The sequence below is a fragment of the Lutra lutra genome, chromosome 5 (assembly GCF_902655055.1).
Source record: "Lutra lutra chromosome 5, mLutLut1.2, whole genome shotgun sequence".
NCBI classification, from domain to species: domain Eukaryota; kingdom Metazoa; phylum Chordata; class Mammalia; order Carnivora; family Mustelidae; genus Lutra; species Lutra lutra.
This window is the reverse complement of record NC_062282.1, coordinates 120,938,295-120,966,132: the sequence shown is the minus strand read 5'-3', so window position 1 is coordinate 120,966,132 and position 27,838 is coordinate 120,938,295. Positions and strand designations below refer to the sequence as shown.

The following is a 27,838-nucleotide window of genomic DNA, read 5'->3' as shown; positions in this document are numbered from 1 at the left end:
TAAACAGTAAGGAGATTGAAACAGTCATCAAAAATATCCAAACAAACAAGAGCCCAGGGCCAGATGGCTTCCCAGGGGAATTCTACCAAGCATTTAAAGAAGAATTAATTCCTATTCTCCTGCAACTGTTCCAAAAAATAAAATTGAAGGAAAACTTCCAAACTCATTTTATGAGGCCAGCATTACCTTGATCCAAAACCAGACAAAGACCCCATCAAAAAAGAGAATTACAGACCAATATCCTTGATGAACACAGATGAGAAAATTCTCACCAAAATACTAGCCAATAGGATCCAACAGTACTTTAAAAGGATTATTCACCACGACCAAGTGGGATTTATTCCAGGGCTGCAAGGTTAGTTCAACATCCACAAATCAATCAATGTGATACAATACATTAATAAAATAAAGAACAAGAACCACATGATACTCTCGATAGATGCTGAAAAAGCATCTGACAAAGTACAGTATCCCTTCTTGATCAAAACTCTTCACAGTGTAGCATCAAAGCCATCTATGAAAAGCCCACAGTGAGTATCATTCTCAGTGGAGAAAAACTGAGAGCTTTTTCGCTAAGGTCAGGATCACAGCAGGGATGTCCATTATCACCAATGCTATTCAACATAGCATTAGAAGTCCTAGCTCCAGCAATCAGACAATAAAAAGAAATTAAAGGCATCCAAATTGACAAAGAAGAAGTCAAACTATCACTCTTTGCAGATGATATGATACTTTATGTGGAAAACCCAAAAGACTCCACTCCAAATTTGCTAGAACTTGTACAGAAATTCATTAAAGTGCCAGGATATAAAATCAATGCACAGAAATCAGTTGCATTTCTATACACCAAGAACAAGACAGAAGAAAGAGAAATTAAGAAGTCAATCCCATTTACAATAGCACCCAATACCATAAGATACCTAGGAATAAACCTAACCAAAGAGGCAAAGAATCTGTACTCAGAAAACTATAAAGTGGGGTGCCTGGGTGGCTCAGTGGGTTAAAGCCTCTACTTTTGGTTCAAGTCATGATCCCAGGGTCCTGAGATAGAGCCCCACATCTGGCTCTCTGCTCAGAGGGAGCCTACTTCCCTTCCTCTCTCTGCCTGCCTCTCTGCCTACTTGTGATCTCTGTCTGCCAAATAAATAATAAATAAAATATTTTTTAAAACTCTATAAAGTACTCATGAATGAAATTGAGGAAGACACAAAGACATGGAAAAATGTTCCATGCTCATGGATTGGAAGAGCAAATATTGTGAAAATGTTTATGCTACCTAAAGCAATCTACACATTTAATGCAATACCTATCAAAATACCATCAATTTTTTCACAAAAATGGAACAAATAATCCTAAAATTTATATGGAACCAGAAAAGACCTCGAATAGCCAGAGGAATGTTGAAAAAGAAAGCCAAAGTTGGTAGTATCACAATTCCAGACTTCAAGCTCTATTACAAAGCTGTCATCATCAAGACAGCATGGTACTGGTCCAAAAACAGACACATAGATCAATGAAACAGAAGAGAGAGCCCAGAAATAGACCCTCAACTCTATGGTCAACTAATCCTTGACAAAGCAGAAAAGAATGTCCAATGGATAAAAGACAGTCTCTTCAACAATTGGTGTTGGGAAAATTGGACAGCCACATACAGAAAAGTGAAACTGGGCAATTTCCTTAAACCACACACAAAAATAGACTCCAAATGGATGAAAGACCTCAATGTGAGAAAGGAATCCATCCAAATCCTTGAGGAGAACACAGGCAGCAACCTCTTCGACCTCAGCCGCAGCAACTTCTTCCTAGAAACATCACCAAAGCTAAGGGAAGCAAGGGCAAAAATGAACTATTGGGACCTCATCAAGATCAAAAGCTTTTGCACAGCAAAGGAAACAGTCAACAAAACCAAAAGACAACTGGCAGAATGGGAGAAGATATTTGCAAACGACACATCAGATAAAGGGTTAGTATTCAAAATCTATAAAGAACTTATCAAACTCAACACTGAAAGAACAAATAATCCAATCAAGAAATGGGCAGAGGATATGAACAGATATTTCTGCAAAGAAGACATCCAGATGGCCAACAGACACATGAAAAAGTGCTCCACATCACTTGGCATCAGGGAAATACAAATCAAAACCACAATGAGATACCACCTGACACCAGTCAGAATAGCTAAAATTAACAAGTCAGGAAACGACAGATGCTGGCAAGGATGTGAAGAAAGGTGAGCCCTCCTACACTGTTGGGAATGCCAGCTGGTGCAGCCACTCTGGAAAACAGCATGGAGGTTCCTCAAAATGTTGAAAATAGAACTACACTATGACCCAGCAATCACACTACTGGGTATTTACCATAAAGATACAAATAGAGTGATCCAAAGGGGCATGTACACCCAAATGTTTATAGCAGCAATGGCCACAATAGCCAAACTATGGAAAGAACCTAGATGTCCGTCAACAGATGAATGGATAAAGATGATGTTGTATATATATATATATATATATATATATATATATATATATATATATATAAAATGGGATACTATGCAGCCATCAAAAGAAATGAAATCTTGCCATTTGCAATGATGCGGATGGAACTAGAGGGTATTATGCTGAGCGGAATAAGTCAATCAGAGAAAGACAATTATCATATGATCTCCCTGATATGAGGAATTTGAGAGGCAACGTGGGGGGGTTTGGTGGGAAGGGAAGGTAAAAAAATGAAACAATATGGGATCAGGAGGGAGACAAACCATAAGAGCCTCTTAATCTCACAAAACAAACTGAGGGTTGTTGGGGGGAGTGGGGGAGGGAGAGGGTGGTGGGTTTATGGACATTGGGGATGGCATGTGCTGTGAAGTGTGTAAGCCTGACGATTCACAGACCTGTACCCCTGAGGCTAATAATACATTATATGTTAATTTTTTTAAAAAAGGATAGGATGAAGCCACCAGCCACCCTATCTTCAGACCTGTTAAATGAGAAAATTATTTTAGTTGGATTTTCTCTCTTGCAACCAAAAGGATCCCATCATAATAATTAAAACATTAGTATTGGCTTATTCCTTAAAATCTACTATATTTAAATGGATTCATATAACACTATTTCTCAGTTCCTTTACTCAGTTTTAAATAATATCAATTTGAAGCTCTTCAATGACTTTGAGGTAAATTTTATGACACTGATCTTCTAACAAATAGGTATATCTTTTAACTTACTGCTCAGCATTGGGCAATTTGTTGCTTTATAAATTTAAAAGAAGACAGTTGACTTTGAACAAATATGATCTGCTAACTACATATATATATGTATATATATACACATATATGTATATAAAATTTTAAATTTTGGATAGGTAATACATAAATTGATACAAAATACATTGTCATTTACATGGATTCCTGATTTATTTGACCAGTCTTTTATGGGCTAATTAAATTAACATACAGCTTAAAAATAATATAATTACTCTTGATGGAACACCTACTTTGTGCTAGGCATTGAATCTGGGCCTTTGCGAGCATTATTTAATTTTTACTCCTATGAGCTACTTTTGGTCCAATTTTTAGGAGGATAAAATGAGGCTCAGAGAAATTAAGTAACTTGCAGGTTACCCAGCAAGTGAGGAGCAGGGTTGGAATGTGAACCCAGACCTAAGAGAATATAAAACATAGTCTTGGTCACTTGACTATATGACCACTCTAATTTTTACTATGATAACTACACACACCTTTAAAGCCAGATAAGAGGTTTCCTAACAAAGGTTTACCCTTTAATGTAAGCAAAAGTAACAATAAATAAGTAACATTTAATGTTCTGGGGCACTTTCTGTGTGCTGTGCAATCATTCTAAATATTTTAAGAATACTAAAGAATTTACTCTTGTTTAAAAATATTAACCACTTTACTCTGGATAAATCATAAATTATTTGGGAATAAACAAAGCAGCCTCAAAAAAGCAGCAGTCTTAAAGTAATATTTTGATTATATTTCACATAGAAATAAATTGGAGGACAATTCACTATTTGATAAATAAGTTCAGTGTATTATAGGGATGGAAAATATTAGCATGGCACACTCATTTTGGCTTTATTTTTGTCAAGTATTTTATAATTACTTTTACCTCCTAACCATCAAAGCAATATGGTATAATAAGTTAATATTCTAACTCAAAATTATTAAGTGAGGAAACTCAGGCTAGATTATGTGCACAAGAGGTTTCTGTAAGCATTAGAAATAAGCTCAGGTAATATCATCTAGACCTTGGGCACTTGCCTTTAGTATGGCAAATCCCAGAATTGGGGTGGAGTATGAAGGGAGAAGAGTTGGTAAAGAGTACTACTTAAAAGTAAACTCCTTCCCCTTACTCTCATCCCCAGTCATCTAGGATTCTCAAGCTCTTTCCATCCTGCTCTAAATCTTTCATGCGATAGCAATAGTATTGCTTACTGTCTATCTTTATGGTTTACCTCTAAGCTGTTCACGATCCCATCCTACCAATGATTAACCAAAGGAAGCTGACCAAACACAGACCTTCAGGGTGCTGTCCAATGGGCAGGTGCATAGCCTTCTATCTAGAAAATCTTATACATGTGAGAAAAGCAGTTCATCCCATTATACCTCTAACATTTGTAGGATGGGAGGCAAGAATATAAATGAAGGCTCATACTTAAAAGTTAAAAAATCAGGCTAACAGAATTGTTAACTAAAATATATCTTATCTTCCTATCTTGACAACTTCAAAACAACAAAATTTTTTAAATGTGTGCAAAGCTATGGGTTTTATGCAACTAAAAGTCAACAAAATAACAAAGACTACTGAACTCAATTGTTACTGTACCTGAGTAATACTTGGATGAGCAATCAAGATGTCCACAATTCATAAAATATTATATATTTATTCTATGAAATATATTTTCTTGCCTTTGGTTTACCAAGATTACTAATGATGTTGTTAAAACAAGATTTTCACATAATTTGAGTTCTACTGACAGGAAATGTTAAACTGGACAACCTTTCTTGGGTCAAAATTATTTCAAAGTTTTTATTAATTCCCTTTGGAAAAACTTAGCTCAGCTGAAATAATCACATATGGAATTGTCAATAACACTTTTAAAACGATACTCAGTTCAGAAGTGAATATTTACTTCACAGATGCTCAAACCTATTATAGTGGATTTGCATATGATGCATTGTTATTGCAAAACAATATTACTATGTATTTGAATTTCATCACATACATTGCTATCATATCATGATTTTTCAGGATCTCTTAAAATAATATCTAGATTCATACAGTTTTTCCTAATTCTTCTGCTTTTACATTTTTAAATTCTGGAATATTAAAAAAAAAAAAAAGGAAAGCAGCAGCATTTGCTCAATTTGTCTTTTTTGGTCTTTAATAGCCAGGAAATAGTCTTTATAGGAATTAGTTCGGGGATTTTTCGTGTGAGTATATGAATTTTCTTTGTAGCTATTTTTGACCATTTTTATTTCTTCATTTTAACTTTTTTTTCCAAGTTGTTACTTTTGTTGCATATTGCACTTGTGGTTTCTACTTATTAAAAACTATTTTCTTTAAATTCTAAGTGTTTTTTAATCTTTTTTTAAAAGTAAAGTAGCCAAACTTAAATCCGCTTTTTTCTAAGCTTTTGCTAATATTAATCGCAAGTAAACATTGCTAAACCACATGTATTAGGGTCAAATTTGATGTTTATCTCAAGATGTTCCACCTTTGGACAGATCCTGAAAATACTGTATCTAATGTTTAAGCTGTTCCAAAAAATGTCAACAACATCAGCAACATCAAGGCAATCTCTCTCAGTAATAAGTTTAAATTATGTACCATAAATTACATAAAGAATTGTTCTGAATTTTTCACCAAAATCACCTTTCTGAATTTTTCATCACCTAACCATGTTAGCACCACTATCATAGTTTTGCCTTCAACAATCTTTTATTTTTTTAATGTAATGTTTTTATTAGTCTCAGATAAGATTCCTCTTTCTTTCACTCGCTTGCTTGCTTGTTTGCTTTGTTGCTTTCTTTCTTTCTTTGAGTAGAGCTGGCACACAATGTTACATCAGTTTCGGGTATGCAATACAACAATTCAACTTCTCTCTACATTATGCTATGCTCCCCACAAATGTAGCAATCATCTGTCACCATACAACACTATTATAATATCACTGACTGAATTCCCTATGCTGTGCCCTTTATTCCCACAATTTATTCATTCCATAAATGGATGTCTGCAGCTCCCACTCTCCTTCATCCATTTTGCTCATTCCCCAACTGCTCTTCCCTCAGTTTTTTCTATTTTCAGGTCTTCTTCTTTTTCTTTATTCATTTGTTTTTTTTAATTCTCAGTACCAAGGTCATCATTTGTTTCATTATTTTTTACCCATCTTAAATTTTTGGTCATTCTGTCTTCAAATTTCAAGATCATTTCTACCAATCCTAGATATCTGCCATTAAGTCCTATCAATATTAAGCTTAGATGAATATTGAATATACAACATTATTCTGTAAAGAACATTATGCCCATGGACTAGTTTGACATATAATTTCTGGAATGTTATTGGTTGTTTGGGATTACTTGGCACTTTTTTTTTCTAGTTTTAGTAATTACATCTGAACCTTTCTGTGTTCAAGTGACATTTCATGGCATTTTAGTTGAGAATTTAAGTGTTTCTTATCACAAATACATTCATTGGCTCCAGCCAATCATGAAGATTGGTTGTGAAACATATTAACAAATGATAACAAAGTAGTTCCTAAGTAGAGAATATAAAAACCAGTTTCTACTACCTCCTACTTGAAAGAATTTTGGAATCAAATGAAATATTAAAAATTCTGCCATGTTCTTGCATTGGAAATTCTAATCATTAATTCAAACCTGAATGTGTTTTACTAGAAACTCTGTCAGAAGGACATAGCATTGCCATTTCTAAGATCATCATCTAGTCAGATGCTCTGGAGTATTCTTCCTCTATTTGCTAATTTCAAGACCGTTCATTCACCAACTTCTAATTTACAGGCCAGAGTTGCTTTTGTTGTTTCTGGGTTATGAAATGGATATAAAATTGATTCTCTTTTTCATTCTCAATGTTTTCATTAGTGATTAAATCTTCATTTAATAAAGAATTACATTGAGAGAGAGTTGAGAGAGGTTCTTATCTGACCTATTTAAGTTGTGGATTGATGAGAATAATTTTCTCGTTATTTGCATTGTTTTGATCATTGGTTACATCTCCTTTAGAAAAGAACTTGTTATCTCTTGTTTGCAAACTCTATTAGGGCCATGCTCAATAGAAGTCTGCTCACTTTCGTTGTCCCCATATTTTTATTTTTAACTTAAGTAGACCTTCACTCTGAAAATTCTGTATTTTTTTCTTTATAGTTTTTTTTCTTTTCTAATCCATACTTTTGAATTCCCTGTTTCTATCAAAATTTTCTATTTTTCACTGGCCCTCATTTTCAAGGATCTAAAAGATTAAAAAGTAAAATGTAGTTGTATAAAGGGTATAAAATTTTAAATATATTTTAATCAGAAATGTAAATTTAAAATGCAGAAAAATGAAAACTTCTATGTTAATAGCTCTCTTTCTTCTAAAATACACAAAATTATTAAAATAAAAAGATAAAATATATACTATAATGAATATCAAATTATAAAGCAAGACTAAATGCTGAATTTTTATTTTAATTTTTGAAAATTTAAATACTCTCATTAAACATTTAATAAAACTACTTGCATTTCTAGCATTCAATATCCATCTAATTGCCATCATTTCAGAGTTGGTATCACACTTTAAGCATATTACATCTAGACATAGATGCACACCAGTATGAGAGCAATATTAATATTGTTTAATATTGCAAAATACTCTCCAGCCATCATTTACAATAATTGCAAATACTGAGGATATCTGGAGAAAGTCCAGAACCATAAATTGCTTTATATGGAGGGAAGCAAGAAAATGGATGTTTAGCACTAGTGGGAAATAAAACTTCATTATGCCGATACCTAATGTATTCACACTGCGAGAAGAAGGATTTGACAAGTTAATTAGTTTGTCTTTTCTCTTATTTAAGTGTTTCTGCCATTCAAATCCGCCCTGGACTCTGAAGCATTCTCCTTTTCTCAGGTTGGAGGTAGCATAACCCACAATATGTCACAGCTTTCAGATGTAATTATTTCTTATTTCTTGGAGGTAGTTGAAAGATGTGGGAAAGCAGTTCCCTGTAGCCTGATGGCTGTTGGTCCACAAGCATGTATGTTTAGTGAAAGAAGAGCCTATGGTTTTTTAAATAATTTACTGTTTATATGTTGTATATACTCGTGATTTGAGAGCCCTCTGAAGCCCAGAGTCCAGAGCCTCTTTTTCTCAGACTGAGATATGGTACTGCGCTCATCATTCCATATTTCCTCTACTCCTTTCTTAATCCACTGCCTCACTGTACATCAAAAACCACTGCTCCTCCACCATAGCCCAGTTTAAGCCCCTGATTAATTTACTCTTTCAGCTACTCTGAATTTATTTAGGATTGGAACAGAAAAAGCTCAGACTTTCACATGTTGTAAAGCATTATTTGTGAGGAAAACGGAAGTCCTATAGTAAGGATGAGGAGTCGAACTTTTGTACATGCTGTTCCCTCTGCCTGAAACACTGTGCACTCCTCTCTTCAGCTATTTAACTCTTATTTAGATCTCTGCTCAGTTGTAACTTCCATAGAAAAGCCTTCTTTGGCAGCCACAATTAGTTCACAGTTCCTTTGTATATGTTCTCCCAGCATTTTCGTCTATTTAACAGAGTGATGATGTCATATTTATATCTGTAATTTGACTAGTATTTGTCTCCCTCCATAGAGAGGAACTGACATGAGGACCATGTCTGAGTGTATCCTGATTCACTATTATATCCCCCGAGCTTAGGCTATGTTTTGCACAAAGAAGACACTCAAGATTTAATTAATTGGGAGCCATTCATCAGCTGCATCTTACACTCTATTTTCTTCCTTGCTTTTAGACCTTGATCAAATCGTGTGACTAAAGAAAATCTATTTGGCTTTCAGATCTCAGCTTAATAGTGTCTTCTTAGGAAAGCTTTCCCAGCTGTCTCTGACAAATTCAAGTCCCCTTATTTTCTTATATTAGAAAATATTGAAAACTTCATTTGGCCTCCTAATGTGATTTCACATCATGTGTTTACACCTGAGCACCCATGCTCCAGTGGATTCTCCCCAAAGTTGTGGAAAATAGAATATTGAAAAGACTGTCTTCATGGAGGGTATGTGCATTACAGCAATCTTAGAAATATTTCCACTGGCTTAGCAAAATCTTAAGTGTGGCCACAGAGCATGGTCAATTTTAGCAATAAGTGTATCTTCTCAAAATCAATTACTTTGAACAATGACATGGGAACCAGAAAGTACATTTTCTAATATGATCACATTATTTTGAAGTAGTTCAGGATTTATCTTCAGCATTCAGATTTACCTAGACACTAAGCTGCTGGGGAAACACAAACAAATATTTCTGGAAAGTTTCTTGACTCCTTTTTTGTAAGTTCTAACTCCATTACCATGAAATCATTTGTTTATTATAGAATGACTTTCATCCTGGTTCTGCTGAGAACTTGAAAAACTAGAAGAACCAACAAATGACGATAAAGTGTCTCTCTACATTTTCCCATTACTCTCAATATCTGGTGGACACGGACCAAACTTTTTATTTTGCTTCCTGCCTCTTCAGTTTTCCCATACACATTTTCAGGATATCTGGTCTCTGCCTCTTTGAACAATTTTCTTTGTATTTTAAAAGAAAAGACAGCACAATTGGACTATAATAGGCACTGACATCACAACCCACAAAATAACTGTTGTTAAGTTGAATCAGCAGTGAAAGTTTTTCGGTACATAATTTTTTTTTTCTCTCATTTGAGTCTTCATCTATTTTAAGACATGGCATAATTACTTGGAAATGGTGAGCCAAGTTAGAGACAGTCAAACAGGGCACTTCGTTCTCATGAGTTACTGAGGGTCCATGTGGCCTTGGGGTACTGGCTAGCTCTGTCTCAAACAACTGAACTTTCTACCTAAAGTGTCCCATGAGCAGAGAAGGATTTTATTAAACTCAGTTGGGGGAAATGTGAAAAAGCATCAGACTAATTACATTCAGACTCAAATGATCAAGCAATAGTTCTTCGGCTCAATCCATAAGAGAAGCTTTACTAAGTGAGACTCAGAAGAAGAAAAATAATTTTTTAATGTGTTAAGAAATTAGCAAAAATACGACCTGGAATATGGCATTTAACCATGCCAAAAGGCCCAGTCCCCATTTGGAATCAATGAGAATAACCTGGCAAAAAAAGTGTACCATCAAGTTCTGAGAAAGTGAGCACTGGACACCCTGACTCTGTGGACTTAGACACAGAGGGGGAAAATAGACACTTTTTTTTCCTACTCATATGAAAACAATGTTAAAATTGCTTTGAGGTCTTTACTTCACACAAAATAGCATTATTCTGTTTTGAATCAAGGTAGTATGTTTTAAGCAGAGAGCCTAATTCATCTGTTTTTATCAGGTAATAAAATGGAAGTGAGGTCCCAATAATGTCTATTATCTTGCTTCTAGCTGTAAAAGACATACCTCAGGAGTTTTATCTGCTGTAGAACAGCAGATGTTCCTGCTGAGATTCTGTGTAATTCTCTTTGGAGCAAACAAAGCACTTTCTTTGTGGTTGACGGGAGCCAAACTAGGAGTCCTCCGAAGGTGTGTCCAATCCCTAGGGATTCTAAACAGCACTGCCACCCTGCTTCCTCTCAGCCTCAACTGGGAAGTGAAACGTTACTACAATTTTTCAATTATTTTCCAGTGCAGAAATGTTTTAACTTTTTGCCTTTGCAAAGCATCCTGTAAGTATTCTTTCCTTTCTTCCCCCCGCAACTCCCACCTTTGGATTGTTTGTTTTTCAGTTATTTCTTAATCATAGGTAAATTTTTAAAACAACCGAACTCGCTAAGTGCTGCTCCTGACACAATATTAGTAAACTGAAATATTTTCTTTTAAAATATTAAAATACACTTGAATGGTGTTCCAGAGATAGAGACTGCTAAAAAGTCACTTGGGGCAAATACTGCATAATTCTTCTGCACAATTTTCAGTTCATATCAATTTGAGGGAATATGGTTTTAGTAAATGCTTTGTCTACATTGGATGATAACTCTGTGGCTTTTGTTAGCTATTTCATTTCCTGGCTGAAATTAGTCCAAAATGAAGGAAAGTCTGTGTTTATTTTGTAACTATTTCATTAGTAGGTTATAAGTTACATTTTTTTCATTGCTCAGATTTTATTGAGTAAAGACGTGAAAGTAATTTCTACAGGATCTTATTAGCCATCCATGTTTCCAAAGGTAAAGTTGGAAGCAAAATTTCATCCCCTTATCACACTGCCTAAGTCTTATTTTTTATTTCTAACCTTCATTATTTAACTGGCCTGTTACACAAAACAGGACTATTTAAGAATGTCTCATAACATCGCCATGTCCTAAAATTTTCCATGACCCATATTTTGGATTATACCTTTAAGACTTTTAAATAGTGAATAATTTTATGCTTATCCAGGATCCAATCTTTCCATTACTGTTCCTGTTCTCTGTGTCCCAGTTCACAGGTTTTTTTAGCATAAAGCAGCCATAAGAAGAAAACATATTTCAGAGGTTCTGAAAGCAAAAGAGGTATGGATACCTCAAATCTCTCACTGGTCTTGAGCCTAGCTGCTCATCTAACAGTATTAATTTATTACCAACTACTACAATTTTGTGCCACGATAGGGGAGAGGCCCAAACAGCTTCCATAAGTTGCATTTCAAAGTAAAATCTTATCTAGACTCTCTTCAGCAAAGTGAAACCAAGGCTATCATTTTTACCAGGAAATGATGCCCTTCACCTTAACCCCACAAGAGTTATTTGTCGAAAGCCATCCTAAAATCACCTACATCTTGACCTCTTGCCCCCAAGTTTCCCAGAAATGATGAAACCATCATTTTCTAGCTTATCTAGAGCACAACTACCCTTCTGCTCCACCACCATGACTGCACAATCACTGGGGAAGTAGTGCAGCTGATGTCTTGAGGGAAGAAGGGGTAAGAGGTGACACCTGTTCTACTTCCTTTTCCCAGCCACCCTTGAACAGAGGTTGGGCTGTGTCTGAAAATTTTCCAGAGACTTCCTTCCACCAGCACAGTTGTCACATAGAGATTGAGGGATGATTAGTGTGTGTGTCAACTTGGCTATGCTATAGTACCCAGTTATTGAATCAAACACTGGTCTAGGTGTTACTGTGAAAGTATTTTTGTAAATGTGCTTAATATCTACAATCACTTGACTTTAAGTAAAGGAGATTACCCTCAGTAAGGTGAATGGACCTCATCAATCAATTGAAGTCCTTAAAAGCAAAAAGAGGTTTCCTAGAGAAGAAGGAATTTTGCCTCAAGACTGAAACATCAGCTCCTGAGTGTCCAGCCTGCAGGCCTCCCTGCCCCATAGATTTCATACTTGTCAGTCCCTACAATCTCATAAGCCAATGCTGAAAACAAATTAGTTAGTATACATATTGATTCTGTTTCTCTGCAGAACCCTGACGGATACAGAGCCTGTGAGCTAACAGGAGGAGCTATGAATAGATACCCCTGTTCATGTTGGAGAAGTTCACTTCTAAGAACTTCCCTTAAACTTGGGAGGATTCCTAGAGAAAATCAGAACATAGCTGTCTCCCATGTTTGGCTATGTATACATGGGGACCAGTGCACTAGATACCTTTTCTATACCTTTTTTTTTTTTTGCCTCATTTTAAATATGTAATTGTATTGTACTAAAGGCAAGGTCTCACAATTCTGCCTCAATGTTTTTAACAAATAAATATTTATGGTAGAATAAGGTTTTTGATCATACGAATCCATTATCTTTGACAATATATCTTGGCACTTAGGCATTTCGTTTCAACAGTGCTTAGGTTTGGATGTATTGTTATAATTATATGTAATTAGATCATTCAAGGTAATTGAAAACCAGTAATTCTTTTAGGACAAAGAAAACATTTCCTAGAAAATTTTGCACAAAACTTAAAAAAAAAAACCTCTTGAATTGTGAAAAGTGGAAAATGCTGATCGATAAGGATCTTGTAAATATTACTAGCTTGAAACAACAGAACAAGGGGGCTCTTCAGGCACAAAGATGGTTTCTTGTAGCACACTTTTAGAATCCTAAATATTGAAAGGCATCTATAATTTTTTAAATTATTCTTTTGTGTAGAAAAAGTTCCATCATGTCAACTAATTTTTCATCATAGAGTGTTTAGAAATTTCAGAAAGCCTGCAGTTATACTGATCATGATTTGTCCATCCATTCTATGTGACTAAAGTTAATAATGACTCTTAGTTGAACAATCTCACTTCCCTGCTCTATAGCAGATTATATACTTTCTAGATTCACATTAGTTTATATTTAAAAAAAAAAAACAGGAAAAATACTAGATTATAACAAACAAAATAGGCAACAAAATGCTAATTTAATTAAAATCTATATCACAGATTTTTAAATACAAACCTCTGACTAACCTTAGTATTATCTAGGGTAATTGATCTCAATCTCTCTCTCTTTTTTCAAAGATTTTTATTCATTTGACACTGAGAGAGACCAAGCACATGCACAGCAGAAGGAGAGGGAGAAGCAGAGTTCCCCACTGAGCAGGGAGCCTGATGCAAGACTTGATCCACTCAGGTCATAATCCCAGGGCCACCCAGGCACCCTAAATATCTCTCTTTTGAAAACAGAATGTGAGACAAATGTAGAAATGGTACTGGATAAGAGGACTGATATTTACAATCATTTTCACAGCTTATTTTTATTAACATTCATTCTGCTACGTTCTCAGAGCCCTAGTGAAAAAAAAAAAAAAGATATGCCTAATTTCTAAGCCGGTACTAACTTATAATTGGATCCAAAAAATATTATTTCTGAAATAAGAAACAATATATTACAGTGGTTAAGTCAACCAGATCTGGTTATGAATCCTACCCCCACCACTTTCCAGCTATGTGACTGCAGAATTAACCATTATAGGCTTCAGTTTCTCCATATATAAAATAGGGATAGGAAGCTTACTCACTAAGTCATTGTAATGACAAAGTTTTATACATATAGATTTTTAAATAACTGTACATACACAGAGTGACACTTAGCATGTAAGTAGCTTTGACAAGTAGCACATGCTTTATAAATGGTACATAATGTCCTATTTTAGAAATTGCCTTTTCTCAAAATCATTAAAATTCTATTCTTATTTTTTTTTAAAGATTTTATTTATTTATTTGACAGACAGAGATCACAAGTAGGCATAGGCAGGCAGAGAGAGAGAAGGGGAAGCAGGCTCCCCGCTGAGCAGAGAGCCCGATGCGGGGCTCGATCCCAGGACCCGGGGATCATGACCTGAGTGGAAGGCAGAGGCTTTAACCCACTGAGCTACCCAGGTGCCCTAAAATTCTATTCTTAAAAAAAATGTATCTTCTTGTTCAATATACTTAAAAACTAACTAGCATTTAAAATGTCTGTTTACATTAATGCTCACCATGAAACATAAAACACAAAAGTTAATTGTGTAGTTTTTTAGTGATAAGCAACAGAAATGTACTAAATGAGAAAATGAATTTCTGGGTACCAGAGAGTCCCAGAAGCCTTGGAAAAAATCAGGAGTTAGGCAGTTCTGAGGTTCTAAATAGCAGAAACTAATGATTTTTTTCTCCCCCCCTTTAGGATTTTGCTGCTACAATGATTCCATTCCAAGTATTTCAGTCATTTTGTCACTAAAGATTCAAATTCCAAGAGATGATGTCTAATTGGTCTAGATCTGTTGAGAAAAAGTAGACCTTTAGCTACAGTTCCACCTGTGTTTTGCCTGCCAAAGCAAAGTCCAAAGGCTGTTACAGGGGAAGGAGAAACTAATGCAAAGGAGAAAACATATACCTTCTATGTACAAAGGTACTGTCTTTTATTGTTCTTCATAAATCGTATGCCCTGATAACTGTACATAATCACGTATATTGGATAAATTATAAGGGTCAAGAACTATGTTATTTCTTTAATGCCCCCAAACACACATACATACACATACTCACAATAATAGTAGAGAACCTAGAATTGTAAGTAAACATGCAATACTCTCAAATACATTGACATCTCCTGGAAGTGGTAATGACAAATTTCCATTTCTACTTGTACATTAGGAGTGCATTGGGAAAATCTGCTCTCCTTCCTTACCCCCTTTTTCTACCTTTCCTGGTCTTTGCCACTTTGGTTTCTGAGAGTAGCAGCAATGTTAGCAGGATCTTCCAGTACCAAATAGTCATAAGATGTGGTTTTGAGGTAAGGAACAATGAATGAGAGGCACCCTGAACCTCCACAGGTGCCCACGCTCATCTGTTGACACGGGAAGTATACTAGAGATGCTAATCTACTTGATACTTCTGATGAATGGTAAAAGTGACTCAATCACTTTTCAATTCAAACACTATCCAATTTTGTCTGTTTAACTTCTCAATTATAGTGAAGTTGAAACTTTTCCGGTAGTAACAATTCGATGAAATTCTTTCTTCTTTGAAAAAACATCAGTACGCTACTACAAAGAATTTCATCAATGTATACTTACCAAGTGGTGACTTACTTCAGGCTAATTTCTTTTAAGTTATATATAATTCTAAAAAAACTGGTTAACATCTTCCCAAAATTTGTAGCAGAATGAAAGCAGTATATTTGGTCAATGAGATTATTTTTTAAAAGATTGTCAAAGGTATACTGAGAACAGCAAAGAAGTGACAAAGAACAAAAACTGCTATGAAAATGCACTGAAACATCAGAGTAAATGCCTTGCAGACTTCAAATGTTCTCCTGAACTATATTACATTACAGTATAATAACTGACATTTATAATAATGACCCTAAGTCCTTAAGAATTCTATTTAAGTTAAAAAGGATGTGATATATTTTAAAAAGATGTGCAAGAAAAAAAAATTCTTTGAAAGGCTGGATATAAAAGGGGTAAACTTGGGGAATTTTTAAAATATATAAGATTTTCTTTTTTAAAAAATTTTTTAAAGATTTTATTTATTTATTTTTAAAAGATTTTACTTATTTATTTGACAGAGAGAGATCACAAGTAGACAGAGAGGCAGGCAGAGAGAGAGAGGCAGAAGCAGACTCCCCACTGAGCAGAGAGCCCGATGCGGAGCTCATCCCAGGACCCTGAGAACGTGACCTGAGCCAAAAAAGAGGCTTTAACCCACTGAGCCACCCAGGTGCCCCTAAAATATATAATATTTTCAAAAGATAAAAAATATATATATATATATATAATATTTAGCTCTCAAGATTCTGGATAATGGGGCGCCTGGGTGGCTCCGTGGGTTAAAGCCTCTGCCTTCGGCTCAGGTCATGATCCCAGGGTCCCAGAATCGAGCCCTACATCGGGCTCTCTGCTCAGCAGGGAGCCTGCTTCCCTTCCTCTCTCACTGCCTACTTGTGATCTCTGTCAGATAAATAAATAAAACCTTAAAAAAAAAAAAGACAATAGCTTTATTTTTCATTCATGCTACCTGACTATTGTGGCTTGACTAGGACTCCATTCTTGGTAGAGTGATGGACCATCTGTTGTCTGCTATGAAGCTGGCTACCATGCAGGAGGAAGAGAAAGATGGTGATTTATGCTCTCTCTCCTTCCTGGAGGTCATGTGGCCATGAGCTTTTTCAAGGAGAAGTACAAACCTACCATGTACTAAAATGAGGAAACCAAAATATCGGTGAACAGCCCTAATAACTGTTAGCACAATCAAGTAACTAGAAAGTAGGGGAGGAGAGTTCAAACTCAGGCATCCTAAAAACAATGAGTTTAGAGTAAAGACTAGAGAAGTCTCTAAGTTGTGTACCTATCAAGGAGAGTGAGTAGGGGAAGACATCCTTTAGAGAGTTTTTTCTCTCCTTGGAAAAGTGTTTTTTAACAGATCTTACTTAAATGTTGTCATGTTGGAGAAATCATAGTTTCAAGGCAAACTTGCCCTCTGTTCAAGTCATGGAATTAACAGATATGCTTAATAAAAATGGGAGGGGGGTACCTGGGTGGCTCAATGGGTTGCAAGGATGGTTCAACATCTGCAAATCAAAAATGTGATATACTACATAAATACAAGAAAGGACAAGGACGATACGATGCAGAAAAAGCTTTTGAGAAAGTATGCCATCCTTTCTTGATAAAACTTTTCACAGTGTGAATATCATAAGAGCGATCTATGAAAAGCCCACAGAGAATATCATTTTCAATGGGGAAAAACTGAGAGCTTTTTCCCTAGGGTCAGGAACATGGAAGGGATGTCCACTATCACCACTGCTGTTCAACATAGCACTAGAAGTCCTAGCCTCAGTGATCAGACAACAAAAAGAGATAAAAGGCATCCAAATTGACAAAGAAGAAGTCAAACTCTCTCTCTTTGCAGATGACATCATATTCTACAGGGAAAACCCAAATGACTCCACCCCAAAATTGCTAGAACTCATACAGGAATTTAGCAAAGTGGCAGGATATAAAAATCAATGCACAGAAATTGGTTGTATTTCTATATACTAACAATGAGGCAGAAGAAAGAGAAATTAAGTAGTAGGTCCCATTTATAATTGCACCCTATAAGATACTTAGGAATAAACCTAACCAGAGACACAAAGGATCTGTACTCAGAACACTAAACAACAGTCATGAAAGAAATTGAAGAAGACACAAAGAAATGAGAAGACGTTCCATGCTCATGGATTAGAAGAACAAATATTGTTAAAATGTCTATGCTACCTAGAACAACCCACGCATTCAATGCAATCCCTATCAAAATACCATCAACTTTTTCCACAGAGCTGAAACAATAATCCTGAAATCTGTATGGAACCAGAAAAGACCCCAAATAGACAAAGGAATGTTGGAAAAGAAACCAGAACTGGTGGCATCACAATGCCGAAGCTCAAGGTCTATTACAAAGCTGTCATCATCAAGACAGCATGGTACTGGTCCAAAAACAGATACATAGATCAATGGAACAGAATAGAGAACCCAGAAATAGACCCTCAACTCTATGGTCAACTAATCTTTGACAAAGCAGAAAAGAATGTCCAATGGATAAAAGACAGTCTCTTCAACAATTGGTGTTGGGAAAATTGGACAGCCACATGCAGAAAAGTGAAACTGGGCAATTTCCTTAAACCACACACAAAAATAGACTCCAAATGGATGAAAGACCTCAATGTGAGAAAGGAATCCATCCAAATCCTTGAGGAGAACACAGGCAGCAACCTCTTCGACCTCAGCCGCAGCAACTTCTTCCTAGAAACATCACCAAAGCTAAGGGAAGCAAGGGCAAAAATGAACTATTGGGACCTCATCAAGATCAAAAGCTTTTGCACAGCAAAGGAAACAGTCAACAAAACCAAAAGACAACTGGCAGAATGGGAGAAGATATTTGCAAACGACACATCAGATAAAGGGTTAGTATTCAAAATCTATAAAGAACTTATCAAACTCAACACTGAAAGAACAAATAATCCAATCAAGAAATGGGCAGAGGATATGAACAGATATTTCTGCAAAGAAGACATCCAGGGGCTCCTGGGTGGCTCAGTTGGTTGAGCAACTGCCTTCTGCTCAGGTCATGATCCTGGAGTCTGGGATCGAGTCCCACATGAGGCTCTCTGATCGCCAGAGTCTGTTTCTCCCACTGTCCTCTCTCCTCTCATGCTCTCTCTCTCTTTCTCTTTCTCTCTCAAATAAATAAATAAAATAAAATAAAATAAAATAAAAGAAGACATCCAGATGGCCAACAGACACATGAAAAAGTGCTCCACATCACTTGGCATCAGAGAAATACAAATCAAAACCACAATGAGACACCACCTCACACCAGTCAGGATGGCTAAAATTAACAAGTCAGGAAATGACAGATGCTGGCGAGGATGCAGAGAAAGGTGAGCCCTCCTACACTGTTGGTGGGAACGCAAGCTGGTGCAGCCACTCTGGAAAACAGCATGGAGGTTCCTCAAAAAGTTGAAAATAGAGCTACCCTATGACCCAGCAATCGCACTACTGGGTATTTGCCCCAAAGATACAAATGTTGTGATCCAAAAGGGCACCTGCACCTCAGTCTTTATAGCAGCAATCTCCACCATAGCCAAACTATGGAAAGAGCCCAGATCTCCATCAACAGAGGAATGGATAAAGAAGATGTGGTGATATATATATACATATATATGTGTATGCATATGTATATATGCATACACACAATGGAACACTACTCAGCCATCAAAAAAATGAAATCTTGCCATTTGCAACTACATGGATGGAACTAGAGGGTATTATGCTAAGTGAAATAAGTCAATCAGAGAAAGAATTACCATATTGTCTCCCTGATATGTGGAATTTAAGAAACAAGGTAGATGATCATAGGGGAAAAGAGGAAAAAGTGAAATAAGACAAAACCAGAGAGGGAGAAAAACCATAAGAGACTCTCAATCATAGAAAACAAACTAAAGTTTGCTGGAGGGGAGAGGGTGAGGTATGGGGTAACTGGGTGATGGACATTGGGGAGGGTATATATTGTAATGAGCACTGGTATTATATGGAGACTGATGAATCACAGACGTGTACTCCTGAAACAAATAAGGCAATATGTGTCAATTAAATGAATTTAAATAATAAAAAAAAAAAAACAATACAAATAGAGAAGAGAATTGTATCTTTTGGGACCAATCACTTAACTCTTAGGATCTGCTCTTGGATAACATTTTGACCTCAGATTTAGGGCTTATCTATAGTAAAGAACAAGTTCCTTCTATTCCAACTGTATTCATTGGGGAACTGAAAATTTTTTAATTTTTCTTGTCACTATCTGTCAGAGGTCCAGCCCAGAAAGGACTGCAGCACAGGTTAAACAGCTAAGCCAAAACATCACTGGACACTCTGACAGACTATTACCTCTTTTCTTCCGCTAAGGTTTTACATTACCCATGACAAACCCTAATAATTGATAAGACAAGGGATGGCAACATTGACTAAAATTCTAAGTTCCTAAAAGCTCGTAAGTTAATAATTAAAACAGAAAAGTTAGAGAAAAAATAATGATGGCCTCCAAATTGAGAGTACAAAAGCAAGAAGACAAATGACACGTGTCTGTTTGTAGGTGTGACATGTGTCTGTGTGTAGGCGTGACACATGCATCCTGTGTGCCTGACATACAGTACAGGAAAAATAAGATAAGTAAAACCTGATGTCTGCCATCCAAATGCTTATCAAATTGGAGGGTGCAAAATATAAAAGCTTATTACCTCATTATACTGAGGCAGTGAGTAATAAGTAGAGTGTGTGGTTCAGAAGCATATGCAGCATAGATTTAGCCCTGGACTTGGTTTCAAATTTCTAATTTGCTGTATACAAAGAATGAGTATAGCATTCTGGCAAGTGCTTGAGCTTTGGATTTAGACAAATGTATCAGGGCTCAACCTGAGAAAGAGAACTAATAGGAGATACATATTAAGAGATTTGTTGCAAAGAATTGGCTTGTGTGATTATGGGGGATGGCTAGGTAAGTCTGAAATCCAAAGGGCAGACCATCAGGAACCACAGGCTGCAACTCACAGGCAGCTGAAGCTGCAGGCCTCAGGCAGAGCTTCTTCAAGGAAGCTTCAGCTCTGGTCTTCTGGCCTTTCAACTGACTGATTTCGGCCCATGTAGATTACCTAGGATAATCTACCTTACTCAAAGTCATCTGATTAGGGACTTTAATCACATCTATAAAATACCTTCACAGCAACACCTAGACTAGGTTCCACTGAATGTTACAGTGGGAACTGAAGCCTACCCAAGTTGACATATCAAACTGACCATCATAACAAACCTGGATTAATTGCCCAACACTTCCTTGCTAGATGGCCTTTTGAAAATTTCTAAATTTCTTTAAATCCTATTTCATCATCTGAAAAGCTGTAAGAGCAACTTCTCATAGAATTGTTGTGAAGATTAAATAGGTCCAGGTAAAGTGGGCCTAGTAATGTACCTGGTATATAATAAATACTCAGTAAATATTACTCATTATCATCATCCACACTATCTGGGTGATATTGAGTAAGTCAACCCCTTTTTCTGAGCTTCAGTTTCCTCACCTGTAAAATCAGAATATTAATAACTATAATTCACAGGAGTGATATGAATATTAAATGAATATAAGTTAGAGGTGATATTTTTAATTGTGCCAAAGGTTATGTTATCTGCTTAGCAAATTATAGACACTTATATTTTTCAAAACCCATTTTAAAAAACAATTTTCTTAAAAATACACCCAACAATTATAACCATGGAAGTCAAGTTCATAATGGTTTCTTATATATCATAATACATCTTCCGGTTAATAAGTGGAAATTCATAAGATTCCCATAGGTACAAACACACACACACACACACACACACCCCTACCCCCCACACATAATTTATAATTTATGAATACTATCAAAACACGACAAGTCAGGGAAAATATTTTAGGATATTATACTAATATTAGTTTAATTATACCTTTATTTTAAAAGTGATTTTAGAGAAGTTATGGTTTAGTTGTCTTAGCCTGGAGTAAATCTACTTAAGTTAGAATCCCAGCTCCATTGCTTCCTAGTTGAATGAAATCAGGAAAGTCACTCAGCTTCCCTCCACATCAATCTTCTCATCTTTAAGATAAGGGTAGTAACAGTACCTTTACAGGATGTTGTGAGGATTTAAGAAGCTGACACCTATAAAGTGCTGAAGCTTCCTGGTATAGAGGCGTCAGGTCTCTGAAAATATCACTTCATGTCCTCCTGGAATGTCAGTAGGATGGCTTCCTGTGTGAAATACTACACTGGTCCTGTAGATTAAAGGAAAATGCTGTTAGATATTTACAATATCTTACCAATTAAAATTAATGTGTTCCCCTATGAAAGACACTTTGGCAGTAGCTATTCCATCTGTATACATCTTCTTTTTCTTGAGAGTTTATCCCACAGATATACTTACATTGCAGCAAAAGATAGAAAACAAGTGACCATCAATAGGAGAATGTATTCTTTTTTATTATGGTATACAACACAGCTGTAAAAAGGAATAAAGAAGCTTTCTATATACTGATACGCAAATATATATAAGATAGCAGATGAAAAAAAGTATAAAACTGTGTGAAATGGAAATGGGAGCCAAGATTATATATTCTTGTCTGTTTGCATTTACATAAAGAAATTCTAAAAGGATACAAAAGAAACTAATCAAGTGGGCACCTTGATTGAATATTTTATTTATTTATTTGTCAGAGATAGGGCACAAGCAGGGGGAGGGGCAGAGAGAGATGGAACTCCATCTCAGGAACCCCAGGATCATGACCTTAGCTGAAGACAGATGCTTAACTGACTGAGCCACCCAGGCATCCCTCAAATGGGCACCTTGTGGTGGTAGGACTTAGATAGGACCCAGGTGAACAGTGAACAGGGCACAGAGCAAAACTTTTCACTATATGCCTATTTACATTTTTATTTTTGAACCATGTGAATGTGTTCCCTATTTAAAAATACATGTTGATAGAAGTCAATGGTACCTGTTGTGTCACAAAAATGCTGTGTCACAGACAACACCAAGACTTAATAATTATTTATTCTTGAAGATCTACAGGTCAGCTGAGACTCAGCTGATCCAAGCTGGGCTCCATAGACAGGCTCTGCTTCTCATTCAGATCCACAGATCTGCTCCCTGTGCCTCTCATTCTTGTGCAGAAACAAGAAGAACAAGATGACTAATGGAAGCATACAAGCCGTCTAAAGTCTTAGGCTGAAAAATGACACAACTGCTGCTCATATATCATTAGCCAAAACACGTGAAGGATTGAGGAAGTACCTTATGCCCACAAGGAAGCCATGGCAGGAGTGCAGATGCAGGGATGGGTCTATGATTCATTCTATCACACCTGTTAGTAACTACAGACATACTGAATATTCTAAAACTAGAACTGTGAATCACAGGTCTAAAGAGTAGCAAAAAGCAGGCATAACTTTCCCAAAGATTGAATACTCCATGAATGTCATGTCTTGTCTTGATGATTTTGTTATCGCCATCCATCTGGACCATGAAGGGAATCGAATGAAATGAAAGGAAGACAAACTTACGAACTCACAGGACCAGAAGAGACTTTGGACCACACTTTAGCCAACACATTTTACAGATTAGGCAACTGAGGCCTGGATAAATTAAGTACAGTTGGGATACACAAGAAACTGTAAGTTAACTTGAGCAAAAACAAGAAGCACTAAAAAGAGCTGTAAGCCCTAAATATAATTATCATTTATTGGGGTAAAGAACATTCATAAAAATCTTAAGAGGTACATCAAAGAATTTGTTAAATGCAGATCCACTAGATTGATGAAAGTTCCATACAGTCCAGGTGATGGACTAAGCCAGGAAATAAAGAAGGAAAACCACAGTGACATTAACTAAAAACAGCACCCACAATCATAAATCAGAACAGATTTCATGCATACAAAGGAATTGTCATTTATAGATAGAACTCAAACATACATGAATAATAAAAGCATATTATATATTTATTTTGAAAAATTTTATTAGATTTTTTTTACTTAAAAGAATTCACAACCATACAAAAAAATAAATCTCCATCCTTTACCAGATAACCATGCCACGTGCCCCCCCCCAGAGCAAAATATTGTTAGTAATTTCTTATATATTTCTCCATAAATATACCATGTTTATAAAGATAAAAATACAGGTCTTTTGCATCTTAAGTATGTATTTCTGAAGACCTGGCATAATTCAAACCTATTTTCCAAGAAAACTGTTAAAGTATAATGAGTATCATTTTTTTAACCAGTTCAAATGATAAGGCATTAAAAACAATTTATAATTCACTGTCTACTAGCTTGAAAAATTATGCAATTCTTAACTAATTACTTTTAATTTGGGTAAACTCATAATATTTTATTTATATGGAAATGCAAAGGACATAGAATAGCCAACAGTCTAGAAGAACAAATTTGGCAGAGTCATACTACCTAATTTTTGAGACTTACAGTATAGCTATTGTCTTAAGACAATATGGTACAGTGTGGCATGGGCATAAGGATAGGTGAATAGATTAATGGAACAGAACATACATATTCTTGAGGGTTTTCTCACACTAATAATTATGACTTAGCTGAGAATTCACTAAAATGACTAAATATTTTTCATATTTATCCATGTCAGCCTCACCCTCATTTTGCTCAGCTGATGATCTCGAACAAACACAGGACTTTACATTTATCACTACTACATTGTATCTTATTAGTCGTTGCTCTTCTTTTTAGCTAAAATCTTTCTGGATTTTCACTCTGTAATATATTCTAATATATTCTCTATCTCTTCATGTTTCTTACTGTCTGTGAATTTGGCAATCTTGTTATTTAGCACTCTTTTGGTTATAATTAGTAAAGATTCAATTAAAACTGAGTAAGTCAAAGAGAAAAATGTATTGGCTTACATGATCAAAAAGTCCAGGGTAGATTCAGATACAACAGAATCCAGGTAATCAAATAATACCACCTGGGTACTCATCCTCTCTCAGCATCATTTTTCTCTTTATGGACTTCAGCCTTTGTCCCAATGTTTCAGCAAAAGATTTAAGCCTATCTCTCATTGGCCTGAAATGAATCATATGTCCATCTCAGAACCAATCAGTGCAGTCGGGAGATGTAGTTCTCTGATTGTCCTTATCTGAATATCACATTCATTCCTGAAGCCATGGATGAAGTAAGCCTCCCTTCAGTCCCATGGACTGGGAAGTAAAAAGGGGGAAAGGTGATTTCCAAGGAAAACATGGCACTATAATCAGGTTGTAAGGGGATGGACACCACAGAAAGGAAAAATAAGATATTTACATTACAGGACTCATCTAGAATGCTGACAGAAAAAAAAAAAAACCAACACTGCTAGATATGGCCAAATGAAAGGATAAATAAAAGGCTTACAAACATAAAGATACTGTCTCCAAAAATAATCAATTTTTATATTTGATTTTAAAGTATGGTGCCAGGAGAATTAAGTGGGCATTGTTAGGTCTAAAGGAAGTAGAATTATTATCACTTCCATATACTCAATACTGGTTAAGATTTAATTGCCCTGTTCTATTTATATTGAATCCAAAAACTGGAAAAGGCCTATGTCTCAGACAGCCAGGACACCGCTATAACAAAATGCCATAAGCTGATCTTCAGCTTAAACAACAGATATTTATTTCTCACAGTTCTAGAAGCTGGGAAGTCCAAGATCAACGTTCCAGCAGAGTTCATCCTTGATGAGTGCTCCCTTCCTGGCTTGTAGGCAGCTGCCTGAGAAGGGTGCCCATATGGCCTTTCCTTACTGTGTGCTCATGGAGAGAAAGCTAGCTCTCATGTCTTTTCTTCTTTTTATAAGGGTGTTAATTCCATCATGGGAGTACCATACCTATAACCTCATCTAAAACTACCCCTCCCAACCCCCCCCCTCCGTGAAATATTATCACATTGGTGGGGGTAGTGCTTGAACATAAGAATCTTGACAGGTCACAAACATTCAGTCTCTAACAGTCCACAAAATAGCTGTAACCAAGTTCAAAAGTCAACAGAATGGCCCAAAGAAAAGAAGTTTATCTAGCCATTATTCACACAATGAAAACAAACAGAACCAAGGTAGTCAATCCAATCATGGACCCAAAAATAGCATTCCTCTTAGTGAAGCTTAATCTGCAAGTACACAGAAGAATATTCTCCGCACCACCTCCAGTGTTTTTCACTTGGACCAGGAACTAGTATTAAAGTCAACAAGTTAGGAAAAAGGCCTCCAAAGGTTTTATTAAACTCAAGTGTCCCATAGGCAGGAAGTCAAAGCACAAGAGATTACACTTAATGCAAGTAAACTGGTCAATTAATTGAAGAATATGACACCAAAACCACCTTTTAAAATCCACAAGAATATCAGATAAATACACGATTGAGGGAAACTGGAAATGCAAGATACAAAATGGGTGATGCCAAAAAAGAAAAGAAAATTACAGGTTATTATACCAATTAGAGCTTTTAAAATATGTTTTAGCTTAGATATTTAGCTATTGCAGGGCTGTCGTTTTCATTTGCTGGATCTACTGAAAGAAAACAAGGTATGAGTTTCCTACAATGTCTAGTTTTTGTAATACAAAAAGGGATTTTAAACGTATAGAAAGTAATAAGGAAATTAGTAAACCTACCCTAAAACATGCTACCAACCCCAGTTCAATCACTATATGCCCACCTTAGTGTTGCTTCAGGGTCAACCATCCTGAAGTTTACACTTTCATGTTTAGTGCCTACTATGATGAAGAAACAGGAGATACCACTATCTTTGATGCCCCAGGATAAAGTTATACCCCTCCCCCTGGCAACAGAGGGCTTGATTTCTAAGTCTCAGTCTACCACTAGATCAGTAGGTAAATCACTTAATCCCTATAAAACTAAACTACCATTTAGCCAAATTGATGGAGAGGAAAAGGGGAGCAATAATGCCTGACTATAGATAATGCATCATTTTGAAGAAGTGGCCTAGCCAGATATGCTCATTTATTACACGAACCCCAACTAGTCCTATACAATTTCTAGTGCAGTCTGCTCTTACTGGTTTGGGATGCTTAAGTGGGGGTGAAGAGGTTAACTTTAATAATTATAATCCAAAACTAATTAGTCCAGTGATTGGAAAAATATGTCAACCACTTAATCTTAAACAGGGATATTCATTCACCATTTAAAAAATTGCAAGTTTCCATGAAAAAGAATAAGTTGACTGGTAATACTGAATAATTCAAAATGTAAGACAAATATGTATAGACAAGATTTATTAACAGTAATGTAATATTTTATTTTTCATAATCTGTTTTGAAAATCAGTAATGAAAAATTTTTTAATATTTTGACATTAATTTTATTGTACTATATTTAATATATGATATGCATCACAGTGTACTCTTTTCTTTCCTTCATCTTTCATATTTCTGCAGTTTAGTTTTTAAGACTTTATCTTCTAGAATAACAGTTTTAGATTTACAGAAAAATTGTGAAGAATAGTTCCCACATGCCATACACCCAGTTTCCCCTATTATTAACACTTTTACATGTTTTTAGTTTGAATTACTTTAATCTCCATTTGATTCTTATTTTTAATCAACATACTAATATATTTGATAATATGACCAAATAGTACCAAAAAGCTGATAATCAACTTCATCAGATCTAGCTGCATCCTTCCCCATGAATAACCACTTTTATCCTTTAACTATTTCTTCTAGTTATTTAACTTCTGTGCTTCTAAATAATATATTTATACCTAAATTCCTTAAATTATCACTATTAGAAGTTTAATAATTTTTTTCCCAAATGTTCCATCATAGTGATCACCATCCCATCAAAATTAACTGCCAAACAGTCTAGTGTAATCAAATAATCCATCCATTTCATTTCTTCCCACTGTTTCCATTATGGAACTTGTATCCTCTTGCTACAGTCTGCAGGTGGTAGCTCCCTAGGCTCAACGCAAAGCTGAAACTTCCTTCATCAATCACCTAAGTTGGATACCCTTTATCTTGGGCCTTGGAACTTCTTGATCTCTCTTGGGTTGCACCCTCAATTTGTTGGAATAGATCTTCCAGTCACTTCCTAAGAAAAGACTCCAAGGAGGATTTTT

At 35.8% G+C, this 27,838-nt stretch overlaps 1 long non-coding RNA gene across 2 annotated transcripts in view; it reads right to left on the bottom strand.

The window, feature by feature from the left end:
• LOC125101046 (uncharacterized) overlaps positions 1-27,838 on the bottom strand; it is a 125,726-nt gene that overhangs the window by 55,219 nt on the left and 42,669 nt on the right. Inside the window, exon 3 of one of the 2 annotated variants that reach the window (XR_007127742.1) lies at positions 21,832-21,981. This is a non-coding gene — a long non-coding RNA (uncharacterized LOC125101046). Of the gene's footprint in view, positions 1-21,675; positions 21,982-27,838 lie in introns of those variants that run through there. The other variant, XR_007127741.1, reaches the window with a different exon arrangement.